Here is a 24822-nt window from a genome sequence, read left to right as displayed (position 1 = left end):
TGAATTCACTTTAATAATGAAGAGCCAAACAAGTCACCTTTTAAGACAAGCTTCGAAAGTCCAAAATTTGGAGACTGTTCAAATTAGGTATTACGTGGGGCTTCTATGGCTCAGAAGTAATCAACTTGCTCTAAAGTATCTTCCCTTTACCCATCACAGCAACCAACTGAGATACCCAAGAATAAATGTTTTCATTGTGAAACTACTGAAGAGATCCGCTGAAAGAAGCACAGTGAAGACTGCTGGAAAGGGTATCCAGAAAGAGATGGCAGGGGGGTTACACATCAATCTGCATTAATGCATAACTGCATCTATGACTTATGTTGGATTTTTCAGTTTGAATTTCAAGATTAAAGTGTTCAGTAGCATTTCCTCCCCAACTAAAAGACATAACCCCCAAGCATTAACTCACACACTAGAATATCTGTCTGAAGACGCAGATTTATTTTCAAGACTTGTGTATACCCTGGTTTGAGCTACCTACTTCAGCTTTCAGCCAAGGTTTACTCGGAAGCTCCAACCCTGAAGAAAAAGTGTTCAGAGGTAGGTAAATTAGCAAGAATCTTTCTCGATCGATGCGGCCTATGACTAATTGTGGTCACCAGTTTTCACACTGACATTTTCCGAAGTTTTGGAGCCATTTATTTAGTCAGAGATAGAATGTTCTAGGTTGCCATCATCCCGGAAGGGAACTTGACAAACTGTCACGGGAACACTTCCCTTCATATCAGATGTCGCGGAGGAAGTTCAATAGTGAGACTGAGGAGGACTGACCTCAGACGACAGATCAGTGCATTGACTATGTACATATCCTCATACGTGCAGTTTTGAAGTTGACTGCAGGGAAATTTGACCGCTGTTTGTGGGACAGGAAGGTCAGGGGAGTCAGGGGAGTACTCCAGAATAACCCACCTCCACTTCTCTCCCAGGGTTTTCTTGGCTGACTCAAAACTAAGGCTTTGCCAAGGACATAGGGTATAGGTTTTAAACAGTTAAGGGATGGGACGCCTGAGTGGCTCGGTTGGTTGGCCGAATGCCTTTGGCTCAGGTCATGATCCCGGAGTCCCGGGGTCGAGTCCCGCATCGGGCTCTCAGCTCCATGGGGGGTCTGCTTCTCCCTCTGACCTTCTCCTCACTCACGCTTTCTCTCACTGTCTCTCTCTCAAATAAATAAATAAAATCTTTAAAAAAAAAATAAAAAAAAACAGTTAAGGGAAATGCCTTGGAGAGATTTTATTTAATACTTATTTATAATCATAGTAGCAATCAGTCCCTCTCAAGGGCACCCTTTTAGATAAGATGCTATTCTGGATTCTCACTGCTAAGCTGCTAAAAGGTCTTCTTCCATCAGTCTTAGTCAACGATATGACTCAGGGGTAGATGCTTTTGCAGTTTTACTCTTAAGAGTAGTAGGTCATATAAAAATAATTCCAGTTGTGGGGATTATTGCTACCTCTAACCATCAATTTGTTGAAACTTCTGCACCAACTAAATTATTGTACTTTTAAAACTAACACACCTTAGAGTGGATACTCTATGGAGAATGGAGGCAGAGGCCCTCGGTGTGTTCTTGCACTCTGAGTGGAGTCAAGGAAAGGTAGAATGGACAGTCATTAGGTGTCAAATCAGACACCAAGGATTATGAATTCTACACCTAAAATTTGCTAATTTTGTAAACTCAGGCTCATTACTTAACCTTTCAAAGCTATAGTTGCCCATCTGTCAAATGGTGATTAAGTTATTTCTTCTTCCCACAGTCATTGTGAGGATTGGCAAATATACAGAAAACACAGCACATAGTGAGTTCTAAATGTATGTGCATATATATATATATATATATATATATAGTCTTTAAGCAGGTTTCTAAAAATTTATGAGATTAGATTTTCCACTGTAAAATGTAAGAACAATAATATTTGTCTCATAGAATTATAGCAAAGATGAACTGACTTATGTGGGGAAAAAATGGTGTTTATGCTCAAGAGATGTATGTCTGTCGTTACATTTTTAAACCAGTGTGCTTTTGTAGTAAAGATCCTTTTAAATCCTTTAAGAGAAGCATAGTATATCAAAAGTGAAATGCTAAGTAAATTATCTTAAAGTGTTTCTTGAGTTACATATAAAAAGTGACACATGAGAAAGCATACAGAACATTCAGATACATGTCTCTACATGTCGGTGTTAATGATAAATATAAGAACATTGATTGCCCCAGCAAAGATGCTTGAGAATTTGATTGGATATGGATACGTTCTCATCAGCTTGCTTTAAGTATATCACGTGAAAAATAATCAACCACTGATTCCTGGAAATGGCTACATTAGTATGAACCTAGTATGCAGGGCATTCTGCATAGCAATTGTATATCTGTCTCATATCTTTTCTCATATCTTTTTTTTAACCTATTTCCTGCGCTGCAAAGAAACTGACACAGGATGCTTATGAAATGAGATTTAATTTTTCAGTCCCGTTATGTTACAGCTGAACATCAGAAAGCCCCTAGACTTCACAGAACTAAATTTTAATATTTTTCTAATGGAAACCCCCATGGTTCGTAGAGTACTCATAAACTACCCAGGAATCGTATTATTAAAGTTGTTCTCATACTTCTTCCCTAGCTTATTGCCATCAAAGTGTTTTTTCACATTTTCATTTTGGCAAAAATGATGTCCTACTAAGTGATCTTGAAACATTACTTTAAAAAACAATACATTCTCTAAAGAACCCTCACACTAAAATTTATAAAACACACTCCAAGTCATTCTAGACTAATTTAAAACCTTAAACTAGAATGCTATTTGTCAAGGGTGTGCAGTGAGGCATGCAACTCACAAGCCAAGTCTCAAAATCTCCTAAGGTGATATATTATCATTCTAATTTTGAACTGAAAGAGCTAAAGTTTCTGGATCATACTTGAAAATTAGGTAAAGATCTTAACACGCCATAAAAAAAAACTACTGTCTTCATACATGTGAACATGCAAGGAGAACTGCCTAGGAAAAGAAAACAGTTGGCGAACCTGATGGAGGTGGGGAAGCCACAGAGGGTAAGTTGCCAAGAAAGAGTCTTGATTATGAGCTTTGCACTTTACACATGTGAGACAAGCCCCAAACCAAGCTCGAAAGATAAGACAAACCCCAAACCAGATTCCAGCTTGGGAAAGAAACAGATCCAGAAAAGGAGCTACAGGATACCTCTCAGGACTACCCAAGTAGGGGTATCCTATCCAGTTGACCTGGATAGGAAAGTTTATCTCTACGTGATGCTGAGAACGTCTTCCAAGTGTACTATGCTTATCCACAGTGACACCTTGAAGTGCTGAAACGTTAATCACACAAAGCAGTGATTTTGAGAAGCAGCTAAGAACAATGGAGCAAACATGAACTTTTTTTTTAGAGATTTATTTATTTATTTGAGAAAGTGTCGGGGAGGGACAGACAGAAAGAATCTTCAAGCAGATTCCTTGCTGAGTATAGAGCCTGATGAAGGGCTGGATCTCACGACCCTGAGATCATGACTTGAGCCTACACTAAGTATCTGACACTTAACCAACTGAGCTAGTAGGTGCTCCAAGAACAAGCGTGAACTCTGAAGTCAGACTTCAGTGTATTCCAAGCTTTGACACATTTAGTTAGAAAAATCAATCTCTTTGAAACTCAGTTGTCTAATTTATTAAATGGGGATAATGACATTTGTCTCAAGGAATAATAATAAAAATTAGATCATGTAATCAAAAAAAGTCTATATTAGTGTTACCTCTTATCTAGCATTATTATTACCTTGAAGAATAGTATAAGATTACTTCTATACCAACTCTGAAGGAAAATATTGACATGAGTGTTGCCTCAGGTAATTTTTTTTTAAGATTTGGTTTATTTATTTGAGAGAGGGAGAGAGAGAGAGAGAGCATGCACAAGCCTGGGAAGCAGCAAAGGAAGGGAGAACCAGACTCCATGCTGAGCAGAGAGCCTGATGCAGGGTTCGATCTCAGGACCCTGGGATCATGACCTGAGCTGAAGGCAGATGCTTAACCAACTGAGCCACCCAGATATCCCTCAGGTAATATTTCTTTGGAGTAACTGGTGTATATAACAAATGAAACAATTGTCACAGAGAGTTGGGCCAGAGTGAGTATGGCATGACATCCTCTGTTAATCGGCCTGCTCTACTTCACTTTACTTCCCTGAGTTTATCCCTCTCCAGATCACAACACTAAAGGATCACTACATGAAATCAAGTGTCTTGAATGTGAGACGTATTTTCAGATTCCTGTACTACAGCAAAGTTTCTTTTATTGGCCAAACTATTGCAAATATAATGTGTTACTCCTTGCATTGGTAAGAAAGCAAAACTGGTGTATGTTAATTCTGTGAATGAATTTCTACTTCCACCCTGACACAGTCAAACATGAGAGTTACTGTTTGACATAAGTATTCTAACAAAGCAAGCAGTACTTCCTTAAACATGTCAGGGTTTTGAATGATTGGAAGTGTGGTCTAGAAGTTATGACAAGTGGTTGAAAGTCATGATCCCAAGAGCTGTCCCTGGGTCTGACAGTGACGCCTTAGTTGACTTCAGACTAGTCACTGGAACAGTGTGAGCCAATTGTTTATTTATATTCCTTCTTTTAAACCTCAAATGCCATCACCCTAGAAAGTCTAACACTTCCATTTTAAAAACTGTACAAATCGAGGTCATTTGATAATCTGTATGATTATTATATTTATCAGTAAATGCAATAAGGTCAACATGGTAGTACTCTGAAGGTGAAAATAATAATCATGTGACTGTGTGAAAAAAGAAGAAAATTTTGATATGAATGTGTTGCTATTAACACATAAAGTCACAGCAAGGGCTAGGGCTATGTAATAATTGTATCAACATAAAAATGACACAAAAACGATGTGTCACTGAATTTAAGGGTATTACCAAACTGGGCACTTCTTTATTCAAGCATTTACTATTCTAGGAAGCTCAAGACCTCAGATGATAAACAGTGATCCCTGAGAGAAGGGAAACAAATGAGCACCTTATGTTCACAGCTTATTGTCTGCAGAGAGTGTCTGGCTATGGCAGCGTGTGAGAGACCCAAGGCAGAGCCCAGCAGTCTTCTGGAAAACAGGAAGCAATGCTGGGAGTTCAGAGGTGGAACCAAGGCAGTTAAAATCACCAGGATAAAAATACCATAAAAGAAAGAGAAAGGACTTTAGAATTTGCGAAGGGTTCCTGTTCAGTATTAGTTAAATACTGATTACTGCTATCCGTGATAAAGTTCTTGAGAGAACCGCTTCAAATGGTAAGAGGGAACCATACTCAGTGATCACACAAAGGCAGAATTAGTCCCAAGAGCCAGTGGAAGACCTAAAATTCCAAGGATACTGGGTAGAATACTAAAAAGAGCCTTGTCTCAGAAACAGGGAAACACAACCTGTGACTAACATGGCTTTGATCTCACCTAATAAAGCCTAACTTAGAAAAATCACAATGTTTTCAACTAAACTAACCATCTAGAAATACTTAGAGGAATGGAAAAAAAAAAGTAACATCCCCCATAAGTAAAATCATAACTTGTGGTAACCAATCAAAAATTATCAGGCATGCAAAAAAGCCTGGAAAATGCAACCTAGAGTGGGGGTGAAAATCAATCAATTGAAAGACTTCTGCAGAAATGATGCAGATAGTACCACACACAACAATAGTGCAAACACAGCTGGTGCAGGAACATGGGAACAGCAAAAATGCACCCCATGTGCTCAGAAAGTTAGAAGATTAAAGATGTTAAGTAAAGACCCAGAAGACATAAGAAGACACAGATTAAACTTCTAGAAACAGAAACTACAATATCCATAATGAAAAACACACCAGATGGGGTAATGTCTTGTTAGACAATGACAACTGAATCTCAAAGGAGAAAATAGAGTATGTGTCCATATGTCCCATTTACCATAATTCCTGAAAAGAAAATCAGAGGCAGAGCCTCAAGATATGAAAACCTAAAATTTTATAGATGAACGGAGAAGACTTAACTGAGATGCAAAATGTCTTATCACTGAAATCAAAAAGAAAAAAAAAGAAGGGGAAAATCACTGTAAGTGGGAGATTTTGATTTCTTTTTTTTTTTTTAAAGAAGCACTAATGATATGCACATGTGTGTGTACTTCTCTTCCTTCAAAAGGGGAAGGAATGGAAAATGAAAGTGGAGCTTAGGGGAATGAAGAAGTCTTCCCCAATAAGACGAGGTCTGCTGGAGGCAGAGTACTGCCAGGCCTCCTGACCTCTGGAGGGACGAAGCAAGCTATGAGCAGACACCACTGAATAGACCACTAGCCAAGTGAAGAAAGACATTTGCTCAAGAGAGAGCTGTTCCTTTGCACAGAGAACAGAAGCAGACAGGGTCTGAGCATGGGAAGGGGACAGATTCCCTGTCCTTCCCTATTAACTATCATGTATTAGTTGTGTGATCTTGGGTATGTTAGCCAATCCCCTGAGTCTTCATTTCCTTATGTAAAAGGGGAGTAATTATATATACCTCATTTATTCAGAAAATGTCATATTTTTAAAGGTAGCAGATTGTTGTGAAGCAAAGAGGACTAGAATTAAAATTCAGGAAGGGAAGAACCCAAATAAGTGGGTGGCATCATCAACGATTTTCCTTGCCCACCCAGGCTCAGGTAGAGGCTAGGGGTTTAGACTAGGCAGAGAAAACTCCACAGTGGCAAAGATGTGAGCAAAACTCTCGGTGGCCTCATAGGCTGGCATAGTGGGTTAGAACTTAGAGGAGTCTCCAAACACACAGTTTTCTACATAGGACATCAGTTTTGTGCTGCTGCACAAGGAGCTGGGCAGCTGTCTTGAAAAGCTGAATGAAATCTCTAACAGTCTGCTGTACTAAGCTCCCTTTCTGGCTTTGTGAGGGAAGGGTATTCCTGTAATTGCTAAAGAAAGCAATCTGAAAAAAAGGGAAAAGATTTTCATTGCCTCATCTCTATCTGAAGTATGAACTCCTTCCCAAAAGACCCATGTTCCTTCACCACTCCCTCATGTCTCAATCACCCAGGAATTGATGCTCCTGCTACTGATGTTGGGAAGGGAAAAGGGGTGGAAGTAACTGACGACAAGCTCATTTCCTTCTCGTTTATTGCTGAGTGTTAAATGATATTTTTTTAAATATTTCTTCATTTGCGAGAGAGAAGGAGAGAGAGAGAGCACAAGTGGGGGGCAGGGAGAGGGAGAAGCGGGCTTCCGGCTGGACGAGGAGACCAACAGAAGGCTCCGATGCATGCCAGGACCCTGAGATCATGACCCAAGCTAAGCCCAAGGCGGACGCTTAACCAGCTGAGAGACTCAGGCATCCGTCAAATGATATTTCTTAAAGATACGTCGTTATACTGGTAAAAGTATTTGAGAATATTGAGACAAGCTAAGAAAACTCGATAAAGCAAAATTGCACTGTAGAGGGAAAGGAGAGACATAGGGAAGTAAAACAAAGTGACGAATTACAATTCATAGTCAATTACAGACACCATTTAAAGCAATAAAGGTTAAAATATATAATCTAAAGCCATAGCTATAAAGATCACTGCTAAGACAAAAATGTGAATCTTCAAATTAATCAGGACAAATTCAAAAAGCCAAAACAACAATAGGAAAAATCACACAGACTGTATATTTTAGAATAATGAAAATTAAAAGCAGAACATGACATGGTAAAACAAGTCTGATAATTTTCTTTTTGTCATGTACAAAAGACCTGGAGGTCTGCTGACCAGGCTGGAAGTATAGCCACACTTCATGACGGCCCCAGGTTTCAGATCCTTCTATATTTCTGCTCAGGCATCCTCAGCCTCTGGCTTTCGTCCTTTTGAAACCACGTGATAACAACATAACTGGTCAGACAGATGGTAGAAAGGAAAAGTGCTAAGGGCAAAAGGCATACACCAGTTGAATCTGTCCTCTTTTAAAATGCTTGGAAAAGCAACTGGTACATCATAAGTATTATTTGTTGAGTGAATACATTTTTCATGACCCCACTGATGCTGAATTAGGTACCACCTTATGTCCTCTCAGAATATCCTTCATTTTATGCCTAATGCTACATTGTACAATTAGCATATGTTTTAAAATTTCCCATATATTTGTCTCTCTCCAGAATACAATTCACCCCTAGATTCCCTAATACTTAGCAGAGTGAATAGCATTAAAAAATACAATAAATATAATAGCTGAAAAAATTCATGTAAGCCTCAGCACTTAATGCCTTTTTTAGCCATCTTCTTAAAACATTGTTCTGGACATTTGAGCAAAACAGACTCATTCTTATCCATTTAAAATCAGACAAAAAGTTTAATTAGAAGAAATTTTCCTCACTTGCAGAGTTTGACGGAAAGATTATAGATTCTATAGGAGCTTGGGGGGCAGAGCCCTCAGAAGCTCTAAGCTTTTAGCTCCACATTGACTTGCTTCATTCTTTCTTCCAGCTTCACAAAGGAAGAGTTAGTAAAGGTAAAGTTCTCACTGTGGCATCCAGTAGCCATTGTCCACCTGCACATTCACAAGCCAATGGAATTCGTGAAGAATAAAGAGAAGAGAGGGGGACTGAAGGGAAGGGTTGGGGAGAGAAATGTTGGGCACAAAAATACAAGTTTAGCAGCAAAGGAAAGTTCAAGGGATAGTAAAAGGAGACTGAAGAGTGAATCTGAGAAAGAATAAACAAATTTGGATAATGGCCTGCGAACTACATAAACTTGGGTATAGTTTTATTCGTTGATTAATATCAACTATTGCCACCAAGTTGGGCTGTGGTTAAGATAGACCTTAACTTGATGTAATCACGAGTGATTTAAGACTTCTGTGAGACCACAGGCACCTGAGTCAGTAGCCTCACCTTCCAGCAGTTCTACAACTGTGTGATAGTCTGGTTTGGGAGACATCCACAGCTGCCCGGATCTTCTTTCTCTGGGTTGACTGCCATTTGATTTGATAGTTGAATATGGATTCTAACAGGAAAAAAAAAAAAAAAAAAAACAACGCAACTCAAAATTTAGAACTTCTTTCATAGTTTATTATGAAGTGATCTACCTTTTAAATCAATTTTTCTAGTAAAAGAAAAATGAAATAGTGACATTCTCCCTGGTCTTTGGCCTCCACTGTCTTCAAAACTATCCCAAAGCAGGAGGAAATGTATATAAAGTAAAGAAAATGCTAATGTATTGATCTTTTTTTAGGTCTTCTCAGAAGCTTTTGATTTTCTATACATGGAAAATAATGGTTCACTTAAAGATGCAAAAGGTGAATTATAATATGCAACTACCTATAAGATACTTGTTTCATATTTTTAACTTTTATTATTTTTAAAGTTTGTTTATTTCAGTAATCTCTACACCCAACATGGGACTTGTACCCATGACTCTGAGATTAATAGTCACACACTCTTCTCACTGAGCCAGTCAGGCAACCCCAAGATACTTGTAAAAGATGTGATTCTCAGGATTGAATAGGATCATATAAGTCATGATGCAAGTACCATATTATAAACAGGTTTCAGTTTTCTCGGGAATCAGTTGCTGTTGTGTAGTGAACAGAGAAGTCAGGAGAGAGACAGATCAGTTTCGGAGTTGGTCATGCACATTGCCAGTCCCACTGTGATGTTTCCACTCCTTATCCAATTCTGATCTTACTTCCCACTTTCTTGCATATATTCAACCTCCTGCTATAATCGAGTCCAAACATTGCTAATCACTTTTTTTTTTTTTGCATTGCTCATTCACCCTTTCATATGGGGAAGGCAAACACATCTCAACCTTGCTTAAACAAAACTTACATATATATAAAAAAGGAACCCCAGGCTAGAAAAATGGAACAAACTCCCACACAAACCAGGCTGCTTTTACTATTTCTGTGCTGTTTTTGGTGTGTTAAGATCTTACTGTCTCAGCTAAGAACCTGGTCAGAACAGACTCAACAAGAGGAAAAAGCCAAAGCAAGACACCAAATCCAAATGAAATAAAACTTAAAGCCTCACAATGACAAAACAGTGAAGACAAAAATTTCTCAAACTAAAAGTTACCTGATTTTTTTTTTTAAGATTTTATTTATTTATTTGTCAGAGAGAGAGAGAGATCACAAGTAGGCGAGAGGCAGACAGAGACAGAGGGAGAAGCAGGTTCCCTGCCGAGCAAGGAGCCCGATATGGGACTCGATCCCAGGACGCTGGGATCATGACCTGAGCCGAAGGCAGCCGCTTAACCAACTGAGCCATCCAGGCGTCCCAAAGTTACCTGATTTTTTACAAAAAAAAAAAAAATTTTTTTACAAAAAAAAAAGTTGCCTGATTTTTACAAAAATCCTAACAGAAGTATATAGCACTTCATTAGTTTATATCTCCTGCTCTTCCATGTGATCTGAGACAAAAGATAGAAAAAGACTATGAACTTGTTCTAAATTTTAGTTTCCACCAAATATATTGCCTTGGTTTTCTGTTTCTACAAACCCAAGTAAGACAAAACAAGGCACATAGAAGAAGAAAACAGAGATAAGAAGCTAGAAGAAAAAGCTTTAGGAATTTGCTACCTTTGGAACTATGGAATATAAGCTTCATAGTTGATGGCAGCCATGTTTCCCTGGTTTGTAGCTCTCCAGGTCTATTATTACTTAAAGTACTCCCACGATACTTCTAGTCAGCTTACTGTTTGTCTAAGCTAACTTAATACTCAAAACAGGGTGCTGACATCTGTAATCATGAAAATCCTATCTTAAAAATGGGTTCCAGAACAGAAACTTTCCACCAGTTTAAATTCAAACTGAAATAACTTAACTCTGTCTAGCTTCATTATGCATTGGCTCAGAAACTGGAGCTGTGTTAAGTCTGCAGTTGGAAATGATCAATATTTCCAGCTATGAGTATCAGTAAAAAGCAGATGCCAAGAAAATCAGATTATGGTTGGCAGAAATAGTTTGTGATTTTCCACATTATTAACATCTAAACATACATTTATATATTTGTAAACATATTAGTTTCCAAAAATGCCTTAATTAAGAGAAAAGGAGTTTTGTGACAATTTTTTTTTAGATTTTTTTTAAGTAATCTGTATACCCAACATGGGGCTCAAACCTACAACCCCTAAATCAAGAATCTCATGCTCCACTGACCAAGCCAGCCAGGTACCCCCAAACAAATATTGATAGAAAAATAAACAGTCTGGAAGACTGGCCCAGTCCAGGCAGAGCTGTAAGGTTAGGAGGAGCTCTGGACCTAAAGCCTTGGGTGGCCAAATTCACGAAGTTTTAGGAAGGAGAAGTCTAAACAGAGGGTTTTAACATAAAATAAAAATGGCATACATACTCCTGCCACAAATTCTATCTAAATCCTTATTTTTCTGAGTCTAATTTTTTGATCACTATAGAATCTCAAAAGGAGCAAAAATGTCCCCACAGCACTGCCAATGCTGCAAGCTGCTTAATGATCACCTTTGACTTCCATTCAAAGGAAACTGACAAGAAGTTAGTAGATTTGATCAAAGTCACAAGAACAGGCCAAAGTTACAGCCTGGTATTAAGCCCACAAACCTCTTGAAATTCAGCAAGATTGGCAGATCATTAGGATTCAGTGGGCTCAAAGCTTTTCATTTAATTAAGAATAAAAAAAGACAATAATAAATCAAGTCTATTTGAAAAGGACAGGGCAGACACTGGAAGAGTAGAACTTCACAGACCACATGTACCTACAGAAAGAATAGAACTATACTAAGAGTAGCCACTATCTCTTGACTTCAAAACGCTTACTCAGGGAGGAAGAGCATGACTTATTTTGAGTATGACACTTATTATAAAATAAATGTCCAGCACGTATTGACATCAATACATGTAAAACTACACGAAAGCAAGTTAGAGAAGACATGAAGTCATGAGAAGAAAGTGCCATAGCTTTGGAAAGAACAAAGCATGTCAGGCAAAGTTGATAAATTTTTCTGGGAAAACTGCATAATTAATGGAGAAAAACAAAGCAAATAAGTCACTGTTGTTAACTACTTTCATGTGCAGTAAAAGGAAAAGCAAAACACTGAAATGGTGTTATGAGAAATCTGAGAAATTAACACAACCATTTATTGAAGTTGTTCCCTAATAATTAAAAAATATTTTTTTACAAATTGCCTCTCCTTGTTGACCTTTGAGTATCTCTGCTTTTGCATTTATGTCCTGTGTTATGGAACATATCATTCCAGTCTAACTGCAAATTATATATTAATGTTGTTATAGCATTTAGTTTTCCATTTATTTCAACCTGGGAACAAGACACTTGGTTCAGTACTTGCAAATTATGTTTGCAAAGCATAGTCAAATAGAGTCTGACATGACTACTCTCCCTTGTTGAAATGATTATAAATTATAGGGTGATAGTAAATGAAATGAGTCCAGTGTGAAGGAAGTATATCAGAGATAATATTAATCAAAGATTTCATTAGTATGTTCAAAAATGAAAGAAAAATGGGCCTATTAGTGAGAACTTTATTGGCAAGATGAGATCTAAGGTGATTGAAGTTTATAGAATCACATGAGCCTCCAGCTCACTGAAGGGATGATTTTCTTATAATCACTTAAATTATAGAAAAGAGGTGTTTGGTGTTGACTATAAGTAGATTAGAACAGAGCAAGAAAAAGAAACTAGATTCTTATCTTGCTCAGTTTGCATTTTCTGAGATCACTGAATTTTACCAAGTTGCAAATATCTAATCTTACTAAAACTTATCAGGTGATTTCTTCATTTAGAAAACAAAATAAGCAAGTCTAAATTGTTTAATTCTTTCCCTCTACCTAGACATAGAGAAAAATCCTTCCAAATTTACCTTTGTTGAAGCTTTTCAAATAAACTCTATAAAATGTAGATGAAATACTATTGGTAGCTCTACCTATAAACCTGGAGTTTGCAAGAACCCAAAAAGCAGTGAGCCTTTGTCTTAATTCTGTAACTGTTGAGTGATTATGCTAATTCAATGGTCTTTTAGAGTCACTTTTAAATTCTGCCAAACCTTGTGTTTACATGGAGGATCCATTCTTCCATGATCTGTGTACACGTAAAAGGTGTCTACTGGCTGAAGGCCAGTTTCTCTATTCCAGTCTTTTGTACATTCCAAAGGGGTGTTGATCTGGAATACAGAAACAGGCAGAGAAAAGATACGTGGTGATTTTGTAATAAAAGGCAACAGCATTTTTTTCTGTCCCACACATCCAGAGTTAATCACTCCTCTTATACATGCCTCTGTGATGGCACTTTTCACTTTGACTACTTGCTTAAATACATGTTTGCCCTACTGTACTGTAAGCCCCTAAGGACAGAGATTCATTCATCTTTCTATTTGCAGTACCTATATCTGATACATTGTAGGACTGCTATTAAAGTTTGTGAAATCCTGACTTTTTTTTTTACGTTATTTATTTATTTACTTATTTTAAGGGAGAGAGTGCTTACAGGGGAGGGGAGGAGCGGATAGGAGGGGCAGAAGGAGAGAGAGAGAAATTTGTTTTATACAAGCTCCAGGTTCAGCACAGAACACCAAGCAGGGCTCAGTCCTCTGTCCCTGAGATCATGACCTGAGCCAAAATTAAGAATCAGAGGCTTCACCCACTGAGCCATCCAGGGGCCCCTCAAGACATTTTGTTTTAATGAATCAAAATTTCTGTTCATGTCACTGACTTTAATGGTGTAGATACATTTTTATTTTAAGATACAATCTCATACTCATTATGTCCTTTTCCCCATAATTCCTAATGTCCATGACAACATTTCAGCAATATTATAAATGTTCAAAATCAGTTTAATCGATATCAAGTTTGAAAAAGCCATATAGCAAACCATTTCCTACTAGGATTCAGGTGGCTGGAGTGATTGGAACCAAAATCCAAAATCAACTCAGCAAAAATTAAAATTTTCCCCATCAAGATTAATAGCCATACTCAGAAATGTTTTATTGAGCCAATCTCATAGACATTTTAAAATATAACACTGGGATTTTTAAGGCAGGAAAACTATTCTGTATGTAGGAAAACTATTCTATGATGGTGGATATGTGTCATTATACATTTGTCAAAACCCATAGAATGTACACCATCAGAGGAAACCATAATGTAAACTAAGGACTTTGGGTGATGATGATGTGTCAATGTAGGTTCATCAGCAAATATACCACGTTGATGCGGGATGTTGATGATGGGGAAGGCTGCGGCGAGCTGGAGAGAGTATGTGGGAACTCTCTGTACTTTCCTCTCAGTTTTCCTGTAAACCTAAATGGCTCTAAAACTAAAGTCTATTGATTTTTTTTAAATAACACTAGGACCACACGAAATACTCCTTTTCTTAGGACTCCAACTTAATTACTTATGCACAATTTCACAGAGGAAATGCGCAAAAAAGACTGTGTTTCTGAGAGCCACTGTTTCTTCTATTGGCTTTTATCAAACCCTTTACGGTTTCAACCAAAGTGTTATATTCAGTTAAGTTTCTATTTTATCATTTGTCTTTTTTTTTTAAGATTTTATTTACTTATTTGACAGAAAAAGACACAGAGAGAGAGGGAACACAAGCAGGGGGAGTGGGAGAGAGAGAGAAGCAGGCTTCCCGCGGAGCAGAGAGCCCAATGCGGGGCACAATTCCAAGACCCTGGGATCATGATCTGAGCTGAAGGCAGATGCTTAATGACTGAGCCACCCAGGCACCCCATCATTTGTCTTTTCTTAATGAATTTCACAGAGGAGCCAGACAGTGACACTGTAAGGTTCGTAGAGAATGTTCAATGAGTTGCCCTGGACTCATCAGTCCTTGCTGATCCAGCCCCACCAAATTTGCCTAGCTCTGGAACATGCATGCTTTGCATGTGCTAGCAAACAGCCTTTGGGAGAGTAGCTACATTATTGTGCTGTGGAGTTGGCTTCAACAGTCAATTGTGACATAGGAATTTCAGTAGGACCCCTTCTATCAGGAGTTTAGTTCTCTATTTGGGCTTGGAAGCATGCAATTACATGCAAGTACTTGCTTGCAAAAGCTTAACTTGAAAGTCAGTATTTAGAGGTAACAAAAAAATGAGAGGTGTAAAAGAATTATTAATAGATGAAGTGAATATTTACTGCTATCTCAGACCAGAGTTTCCTAATCTATCCAGAATATTATTTCTGCAGACTATATTCCCTACGTAATGAGGGTTCAGTTCTCAAAAATGTTAGGAAATTGCCTCATATTCTACCCTCCTTTTAGAGATTGACAAATGTGTGTTAACATATTAAAGCCCCTCAGAAGATCTGCCTTAAGCAATTTAAGAATCTTATTTAACCTTAATTTCTCAAATTTACATGGCCCCATAATCTTTGCTGCTACTACTGTTGCTGCTGTTGTCCTGATATTGTTAATTCACATCCAAAGGAACTACTGTTGCAGAAACATACTCTGCACATTGTCAGCATATTTGGATAACAATAATAGCAAGCCGTTAAAAATAAACATTAAATTATGTTCTTCTAACATAATGTACCCACAATAATCTGGAGAAACGAGAGGCTACCAGATAAACCAACATGAACAATATTGAAGATTTTAACAGAAAACTAAATACAGACTAAACCACAAGAAATATACAACAAAGGCCCTTTGTCATCAGGTTTTAAGCCCCATCAATTTTGTTTGGGTCACTTTCAAAGTGGCTAGCCCATCTCACTAGATCTCTTTCTGCATCATATTATCTTTCAAACATCAAGTGATGCTGGTACATACAGTGTAATATACATATTTGTGAATGTGTAGTGGGTGAATCTTTAAATATTATAAATCTAATTTCTTCAATTATTTTTTTATCTTGATGATAGAATCAAGATAGGAAAAGTAATACTCTCTTTTTCTTGTCAACTTTACATAATACCATGAGAAGCCTCTCTGTATAAAATTTGTTTTGCCTTTTCTAGGACAAAAACCAAAGAGGGTCTATGTTAAACTGAACACTCTATAGACAAACTCTATAAAAGCTTACATTGCACTAACCCTTCTACCTTCTTCAGTGAGAAGTCACCTAATTAATTGGATTTAAGTTTTGTTTGGGGGGTGTTTTTTGTTTGTTTTCTTTAAATCCTTAATCCTTTTTTTTTTTTTTGGATTTCAGTAAACGTTTTTTCTTTCTTTATTTAAATTCAATTAATCAACATATGATGTATTATTGGTTTCAGAAGTAGAGGTCAGTGATTCATCAGTCTTATATAATACCCAGTGCTCATTACATCATGTGCCTGCCTTAATGTCCATCACCCAGTTACCCTATCCCCAACTTCCCTCCTGTCAAACAACCTATTTTTTCCCTATGACTAAGAGTATCTTATGCTTTGTTTCCCTTTCTAATTTCATCTTGCTTTATTTTTTCCTCTCTTCTCTCGTGATCCTCTGTTTTGCTTCTTAAATTCCACATATGTGAGATCGTATAATTGTCTTTCTCTGATTTTGCTTAGCATAATACCTCTAGTTCCATCCATGTCATTTCAAATGGCAAGATTTCTTTTTTTTTTTTGATGACTGAACATTATTCCATTGTGTTGTATGTGTGTGTATGTATATATATATACATATATACGTATATACATATATATGTATACCACATCTTTTTTATCCATTCATCTGTTGATGGAGATCTGGGTTCATTCCATAGTTTGGCTATTGTGAAGATTGCTGCTATAAGCATTGGGGTGCAGGTAACCCTTCGGATCACTACATTTGTATCTTTGGGGTAAACACCCAGTAGTGCAATTGCTGGGTCATAAGGTAGCTCTATTTTTAATTTTTTGAGGAACCTCCATGCTGTTTTCCAGAGTGGCTGCACCAGCTTGCATTCCCACCAACAGTGTAGGAGGGTTCCCCTTTCTCCACAGTCTCACCAGTATCTGTAATTTCCTGACTTGTTAATTTTAGCATTTGGACTGGTGTGAGGTGGTATCTCATTGTGGTTTTATAAATCCTTCGTTTTTAGAAATATTTTATTTATTTATGACAGAGAGAGATAGTGAGAATGAGAACACAAGCATGGGGGAGCTACAGAGGGAGAAGCAGGCTCCCCATTGAGCAGGGAACCCTGTATGGGTTGGATCCCAGAACTATAGGATCATGATCTGAGCCAAAGGCAGACACTTAAAGACTGAGCCACCCAGGCCCCCCCAAATCCTTCATCTTAATTAAAGCTATATTGGCTCTCTCCAGAGATACTGCCAAAATTTGGAAGACCATCACCTAACAAGTACACATTATTGGCCTATCCACATATACTCTCATTTTACCTTGAGCAGTTTTCTTTTGATACTGTGATTCTTTACTATCATTATGTTTACATATTATATCATATATTGTGTTTTATATATTTATAGTTTTGTTTAATTTTCCTTTATTCTTATCTTAAGAAGTAATATACAAAAAAATCACAATTTGGGGAGGAGTCAAGATGGCGGAGAAGTAGCAGGCTGAGACTACTTCGGGTAGCGGGAGATCAGCTAAATAGCTTATCTAAAGATTGCAAACACCTACAAATCCAACGGGAGATTGAAGAGAAGAAGAACAGCAATTCCAGAAACAGAAAATCAACCACTTTCTGCAAGGTAGGACTGGCGGAGAAGTGAATCCAAAGCGACGGGAAGATAGACCGCGGGGGGAGGGGCCGGCTCCCGGCGAGCGGCAGAGCAACGGAGCAAAATCAGGACTTTTAAAAGTCTGTTCCGCTGAGGGACATCGCTCCAGAGGCTTAACTGGGGTGAAGCCCAGGTGGGGTAAGCGCGGCCTCAGGTCCCGCAGGGTCGCAGAAGGATCGGGGGTGTCTGAGTGTCGCAGAGCTTACCGGTATTAGAACGGGGAAGCCGGCTGCAGAGACAGAGCCGAGGAGTGACTCTCAGCTCAGGGTTGCCTTGAACCGGTCGCAGGCTCGGTCAGCTCGGAGCGCGGCCGGAGGCCAGGGTGACGGGAGTCATTTGGCGCTGTTCTCTGAGGGCGCACTGAGGAGTGGGGCCCCGGGCTCTCGGCTCCTCCGGGCCGGAGACCGGGAGGCCGCCATCTTTATTCCCGTCCTCCGGACTCTACGGAAAGCGCTCAGGGAACAAAAGCTCCCGAAAGCGAACCCGAGCGGATGACTCAGCACGGCCCCGGGTAAGGGCGGTGCAACTCCGCCTGGGGCAAAGACGCTTGAGAATCACTACAACGGGCCCCTTCCCCAGAAGATCTACAGGAAACCCAGCCAGGACCAAGTTCACCTACCAAGGAGAACGGCGGAATTCCAGAGGAGAAGAAAGCAAAGCACGGAACTCATGGCTTTCTCCCCATGATTTTTTAGCCTTGCAGTTAATTTAATTTTTTTTTCTTTTTCGATTTTTTTTTCTTTTTCTCTTCTTCTGCTAAATTTTTTTTAACTTTTACCGTTTTTTTTTAACGTTTTTTAAATAGTTTATCTAATATATATATATATTTTTCCTCTTTTTATATTTTTTCTTTATCGGCTTTCTTTTTTTTAATTTTTTTTTCTTCTTTCTGAACCCCTTTTTATCCCCTTTCTCCCCCCTCACAATTCAGGATCTCTTCTGATTTGGCTAAAGCATATTTTCCTGGGGTTGTTGCCACCCTTTTAGTATTTTACTTGCTCCTTCATAAACTCTTATCTGGACAAAATGACAAGACGGAAAAATTCACAACAAAAAAAAGAACAAGAGGCAATACCAAAGGCTAGGGACCTAATCAATACAGACATTGGTAATATGTCAGATATAGAGTTCAGAATGATGATTCTCAAGGTTCTAGCCGGGCTTGAAAAAGGCATGGAAGATATTAAAGCAACCCTCTCGGGAGATATAAAAGCCCTTTCGGGAGAAATAAAAGAACTAAAATCTAACCAAGTTGAAATCAAAAAAGCTATTAATGAGGTGCAATCAAAAATGGAGGCTCTCACTGCTAGGATAAATGAGGCAGAAGAAAGAATTAGCGATATAGAAGACCAACTGACAGAGAATAAAGAAGCTGAGCAAAAGAGGGACAAACAGCTACTGGACCACGAGGGGAGAATTTGAGAGATAAGTGACACCATAAGACGAAACAACATTAGAATAATTGGGATTCCAGAAGAAGAGGAAACAGAGAGGGGAGCAGAAGGTATGTTGGAGAGAATTATTGGAGAGAATTTCCCCAATATGGCAAAGGGAACAAGCATCAAAATCCAGGAGGTTCAGAGAACCCCCCTCAAAATCAATAAGAATAGGTCCACACCCCATCACCTAATAGTAAAATTGACAAGTCTTAGTGACAAAGAAAAGATCCTGAAAGCAGCCCGGGAAAAGAAGTCTGTAACGTACAATGGTAAAAATATTAGATTGGCAGCAGACTTATCCACAGAGACCTGGCAGGCCAGAAAGAGCTGGCATGATATATTCAGAGTACTAAATGAGAAAAACATGCAGCCAAGAATACTATATCCAGCTAGGCTATCATTGAAAATAGAAGGAGAGATTAAAAGCTTCCAGGACAAACAAAAACTGAAAGAATTTGCAAACACCAAATCAGCTCTACAGGAAATATTGAAAGGGGTCCTCTAAGCAAAGAGAGAGCCTAAAAGTAGTAGATCAGAAAGAAACAAAGACAATATACAATAACAGTCACCTTACAGGCAATACAATGGCACTAAATTCATATCTCTCAATACTTACCCTGAATGTTAATGGGCTAAATGCCCCAATCAAAAGACACAGGGTATCAGAATGGATAAAAAAACAAAAACCATCTATATGTTGCCTACAAGAAACTCATCTTAAACCCGAAGACACCTCCAGGTTTAAAGTGAGGGGGTGGAAAAGAATTTACCATGCTAATGGACATCAGAAGAAAGCAGGAGTGGCAATCCTTATATCAGATCAATTAGATTTTAAGCCAAAGATTATAATAAGAGATGAGGAAGGACACTATATCATACTCAAAGGAACTGTCCAACAAGAAGATCTAACAATTTTAAATATCTATGCCCCTAACGTGGGAGCAGCCAACTATATAAACCAATTAATAACAAAATCAAAGAAACACATCGTCAAGAATACAATAATAGTAGGGGATTTTAACACTCCCCTCACTGAAATGGACAGATCATCCAAGCAAAAGATCAACAAGGAAATCAAGGCCTTAAATGACACACTGGACCAGATGGACATCACAGATATATTCAGAACATTTCATCCCAAAGCAACAGAATACACATTCTTCTCTAGTGCACATGGAACATTCTCCAGAATAGATCACATTCTTGGTCCTAAATCAAGTCTCAACCGGTATCAAAAGATTGGGATCATTCCCTGCATATTTTCAGACCACAATGCTCTAAAGCTAGAAATCAATAACAAGAGGAAATTTGGAAAGAACCCAAATACATGGAGAGTAAACAGCATCCTTCTAAAGAATGAATGGGTCAACCAGGAAAATCAAAAGAAGAATTGAAAAAATTTATGGAAACAAATGATAATGAAAAACACAACAGTTCAGATCTGTGGGACACAACAAAGGCAGTCCTGAGAGGAAAATATATAGCGGTACAAGCCTTCTCAAGAAACAAGAAAGGTCTCAGGTACACAACCTAACCCTACACCTAAAGGAGCTGGAGAAAGAACAAGAAAGAAACCCTAAACCCAGGCAGGAGAAGAGAAATTCATAAAGATCAGAGCAGAAATCAATGAAATAGAAACCAAAAAACAATAGAACAAATCAATGAAACGAGGAGCTGGTTCTTTGAAAGAATTAATAAGATTGATAAACCCCTGGCCAGACTTATCAAAAAGAAAAGAGGAGGACCCAAATAAATAAAATCATGAATGAAAGAGGAGTGATCACAACGAACACCAAAGAAATACAGACAATTATAAGAACAGATTATGAGCAATCTACGCCAACAAATTGGACAATCTGGAAGAAATGGATGCATTCCTAGAGGACATATAAACTACCACAACTGAACCAGGAAGAAATAGAAAGCCTGAACAGACCCATAACCAGTAAGGAGATTGAAACAGTCATCAAAATCTCCAAACAAACAAAAGCCCAGGGCCAGACGGCTTCCCGGGGAATTCTACCAAACATTTAAAGAAGAACTAATTCCTATTCTCCTGAAACTGTTCCAAAAAATAGCAATAGAAGGAAAACTTCCAAACTCATTTTATGAGGCCGAGCATCACCTTGATCCCAAAACCAGACAAGGATCCCAACAAAAAGAGAACTACAGACCAATTCCTTGATGAACACAGATGCAAAAATTCTCGCCAAAATACTAGCCAATAGGATTCAACAGTACGTTAAAAGGATTATTCACCACGACCAAGTGGATTTATTCCAGGGCTGCAAGGCTGGTTCAACATCCGCAAATCAATCAATGTGATACAACACATTAATAAAAGAAAGAACAAGAACCATATGATACTCTCCATAGATGCTGAAAAAGCATTTGACAAAGTACAGCATCCCTTCCTGATCAAAACTCTTCAAAGTGTAGGGATAGACGGCACATACCTCAATATTATCAAAGCCATCTATGAAAAACCCACCGCAAATATCATTCTCAATGGAGAAAACTGAAAGCTTTTCCGCTAAGGTCAGGAACATGGCAGGGATGTCCGTTATCACCACTGCTATTCAACATAGTACTAGAAGTCCTAGCCTCAGCAATCAGACAACAAAAGGAAATTAAAGGCATCCAAATCGGCAAAGAAGAAGTCAAACTATCACTCTTCGCAGATGATATGATACTCTATGTGGAAAACCCAAAGACTCCACTCCAAAACTGCTAGAACTTGTACAGGAATTCAGTAAAGTGTCAGGATATAAAATCAATGCACAGAAATCAGTTGCATTTCTCTACACCAACAACAAGACAGAAGAAAGAGAAATTAAGGAGTCCATCCCATTTACAATTGCACCCAAAACTATAAGATACCTAGGAATAAACCTAACCAAAGAGACTAATAATCTATACTCAGAAAACTATAAAGTACTCATGAAAGAAATTGAGGAAGACACAAAGAAATGGAAAAATGTTCCATGCTCCTGGATTGGAAGAATAATATTGTGAAAATGTCTATGCTACCTAAAGCAATCTACACATTTAATGCAATTCCTATCAAAGTACCATCCATTTTTTCAAAGAAATGGAACAAATAATCCTAAAATTTATATGGAACCAGAAAAGACCTCGAATAGCCAAAGGAATATTGAAAAAGGAAGCCAAAGTTGGTGGCATCACAATTCCGGACTTCAAGCTCTATTACAAAGCTGTCATCATCAAGACAGCATGGTACTGGCACAAAACAGACACATAGATCAATGGAACAGAATAGAGAGCCCAGAAATGGACCCTCAACTCTATGGTCAACTCATCTTCGACAAAGCAGGAAAGAATGTCCAATGGAACAAAGACAGCCTCTTCAATAAATGGTGTTGGGAAAATTGGACAGCCACATGCAGAAAAATGAAATTGGATCATTCCTTACACCACACACGAAAATAGACTCAAAATGGATGAAGGATCTCAATGTGAGAAAGGAATCCATCAAAATCCTCGAGGAGAACACAGGCAGCAACCTCTTCGACGTCAGCCGCAGCAACATCTTCCTAGGAACATCACCAAAGGCAAGGGAAGCAAGGGCAAAAATGAACTTTGGGATTTTATCAAGATCAAAAGCTTTTGCACAGCAAAGGAAACAGTTAAAAAAACCAAAAGACAACTGACAGAATGGGAGAAGATATTTGCAAATGACATATCAGATAAAGGGCTAGTGTCCAAAATCTATAAAGAACTTAGCAAACTCAACACCCAAAGAACAAATAATCCAATCAAGAAATGGGCAGAGGACATGAACAGACATTTCTGCAAAGAAGACATCCAGATGGCCAACAGACACATGAAAAAGTGCTCCATATCACTCGGCATCAGGGAAATATAAATCAAAACCACCATGAGATATCACCTCACACCAGTCAGAATGGCTAAAATTAACAAGTCAGGAAATGACAGATGCTGGTGAGGATGCGGAGAAAGGGGAACCCTCCTACACTGTTGGTGGGAATGCAGCTGGTGCAACCCCTCTGGAAAACAGCATGGAGGTTCCTCAAAATGTTGAAAATAGAACTACCCTATGACCCTGCAATTGCACTGCTGGGTATTTACCCTAAACATACAAACATAGTGATCCGAAGGGGCACGTGCACCCGAATGTTTATAGCAGCAATGTCTACAATAGCCAAACTATGGAAAGAACCTAGATGTCCATCTACAGACGAATGGATAAAGAAGATGTGGTATATATACACAATGGAATACTATGCAGCCATCAAAAGAAATGAAATCTTGCCATTTGCGACGACGTGGATGGAACTAGAGGGTATCATGCTTAGCGAAATAAGTCAATTGGAGAAAGACAACTATCATATGATCTCCCTGATATGAGGGAGAGGAGATGCAACATGGGGGGTCGAGGGGGTAGGAGAAGAGTAAATGAAACAAGATGGGATTGGGAGGGAGACAAACCATAAGTGACTCTTAATCTCACAAAACAAACTGAGGGTTGATGGGGGGAGGGGGTTGGGAGAGAGGGTGGGGTTATGGATATCGGGGAGGGTATGTGCTATGGTGAGTGTTGTGAAGTGTGTAACCCTGGCGATTCGCAGACCTGTACCCCTGGGGATAAAAATATATGTTTATAAAGCTGTAAAAAAAAAAAAAGAAAGAAAGGATGAATCCCCATGTTTTGTAGCAACATGGACGGGACTGGAAGAGATTATGCTGAGTGAAATAAGTCAAGCAGAGAGAGTCAATTATCATATGGTTTCACTTATTTGTGGAGCATAACAAATAGCATGGAGGACAAGGGGAGATGGAGAGGAGAAGGGAGTTGAGGGAAATTGGAAGGGGAGGTGAACCATGAGAGACTATGGACTCTGAAAAACGATCTGAGAATTTTGAAGGGGTGGGGGGTGGGAGGTTGGGGGCACCAGGTGGTGGGTATTGTAGAGGGCACGGATTGCATGGAGCACTGGGTGTGGTGCAAAAATAATGAATACTGTTATGCTGAAAAAAATAAAATTAAAAAAAAAATCACAATTTGCTATATTATACTCCTAGTAAATACTAATACTTGTGAGTCCCTTAAAGCTATTTTGTGTATCACCAGCAGAAGGTCTAGCACACACCTTGGAAAAAAAGAACATGGAAATTTCACACCATGAAAGTAGGAGATGGGAGGTGGAGTGGGGAAAAGTTAAGATAACCTCTCATAACTCTCCTTCCTATCAGATATATACACAAATAATCAAACAAAGTATTTGTTTACTTCACACTACTTTCTGAAAGAATTAAAAAAATTATTTAAAATATTGTGATCAGGGGCACCTGGGTGGCTCAGCCGGTTAAGTGCCTGCTTTTGGCTTAGGTCATGATTCCAGGGTCCTGGTATCAAGCTCACGTCAAGCTCTCTGCTCAGCAGGGAGTCTGTTTTTTTCCTCTCCCTCTACCCCTCCTCCTGCTCCTGCTCTCTCTCTCTCTCCCAAATAAAATCTTTAAATAAATCAATAAACAAATAATGAATGTTATAATCAAGGACTCTTCAAAACATTGAGGGGATACATCTCTAATATTGAGTTTCTGTGTGATACAATAAATACACTAAATGAAATATTTTACTGAAATATGCAATCTTCATGAAGAAACAGGGATCCCCTCAAACCAAAGACTGAGGCTGCTAATACTTCAGACATGTGGTATATGTGTGTGTGCTTCAGTATGCTTAATTTTCTTTCTT

The 24822-nt window shown here is 38.6% G+C and overlaps 1 long non-coding RNA gene across 1 annotated transcript in view; it reads right to left on the bottom strand.

The window, feature by feature from the left end:
- Positions 1 to 24822, bottom strand: part of LOC125086154 (uncharacterized) — a 36531-nt gene that overhangs the window by 5498 nt on the left and 6211 nt on the right. The window contains exons 3-5 of the long non-coding RNA XR_007123112.1: positions 12843 to 13142; positions 8885 to 8996; positions 7751 to 7858 (exon numbers count right to left, since the gene is read on the bottom strand). This is a non-coding gene — a long non-coding RNA (uncharacterized LOC125086154). The remainder of the gene's footprint in view (positions 1 to 7750; positions 7859 to 8884; positions 8997 to 12842; positions 13143 to 24822) is intronic.

The sequence above is a fragment of the Lutra lutra genome, chromosome 15 (assembly GCF_902655055.1).
Source record: "Lutra lutra chromosome 15, mLutLut1.2, whole genome shotgun sequence".
NCBI lineage: Eukaryota > Metazoa > Chordata > Mammalia > Carnivora > Mustelidae > Lutra > Lutra lutra.
The sequence above is the reverse complement of the archived record's forward strand: the minus strand, read 5'-3'. Positions and strand labels throughout refer to the sequence as shown.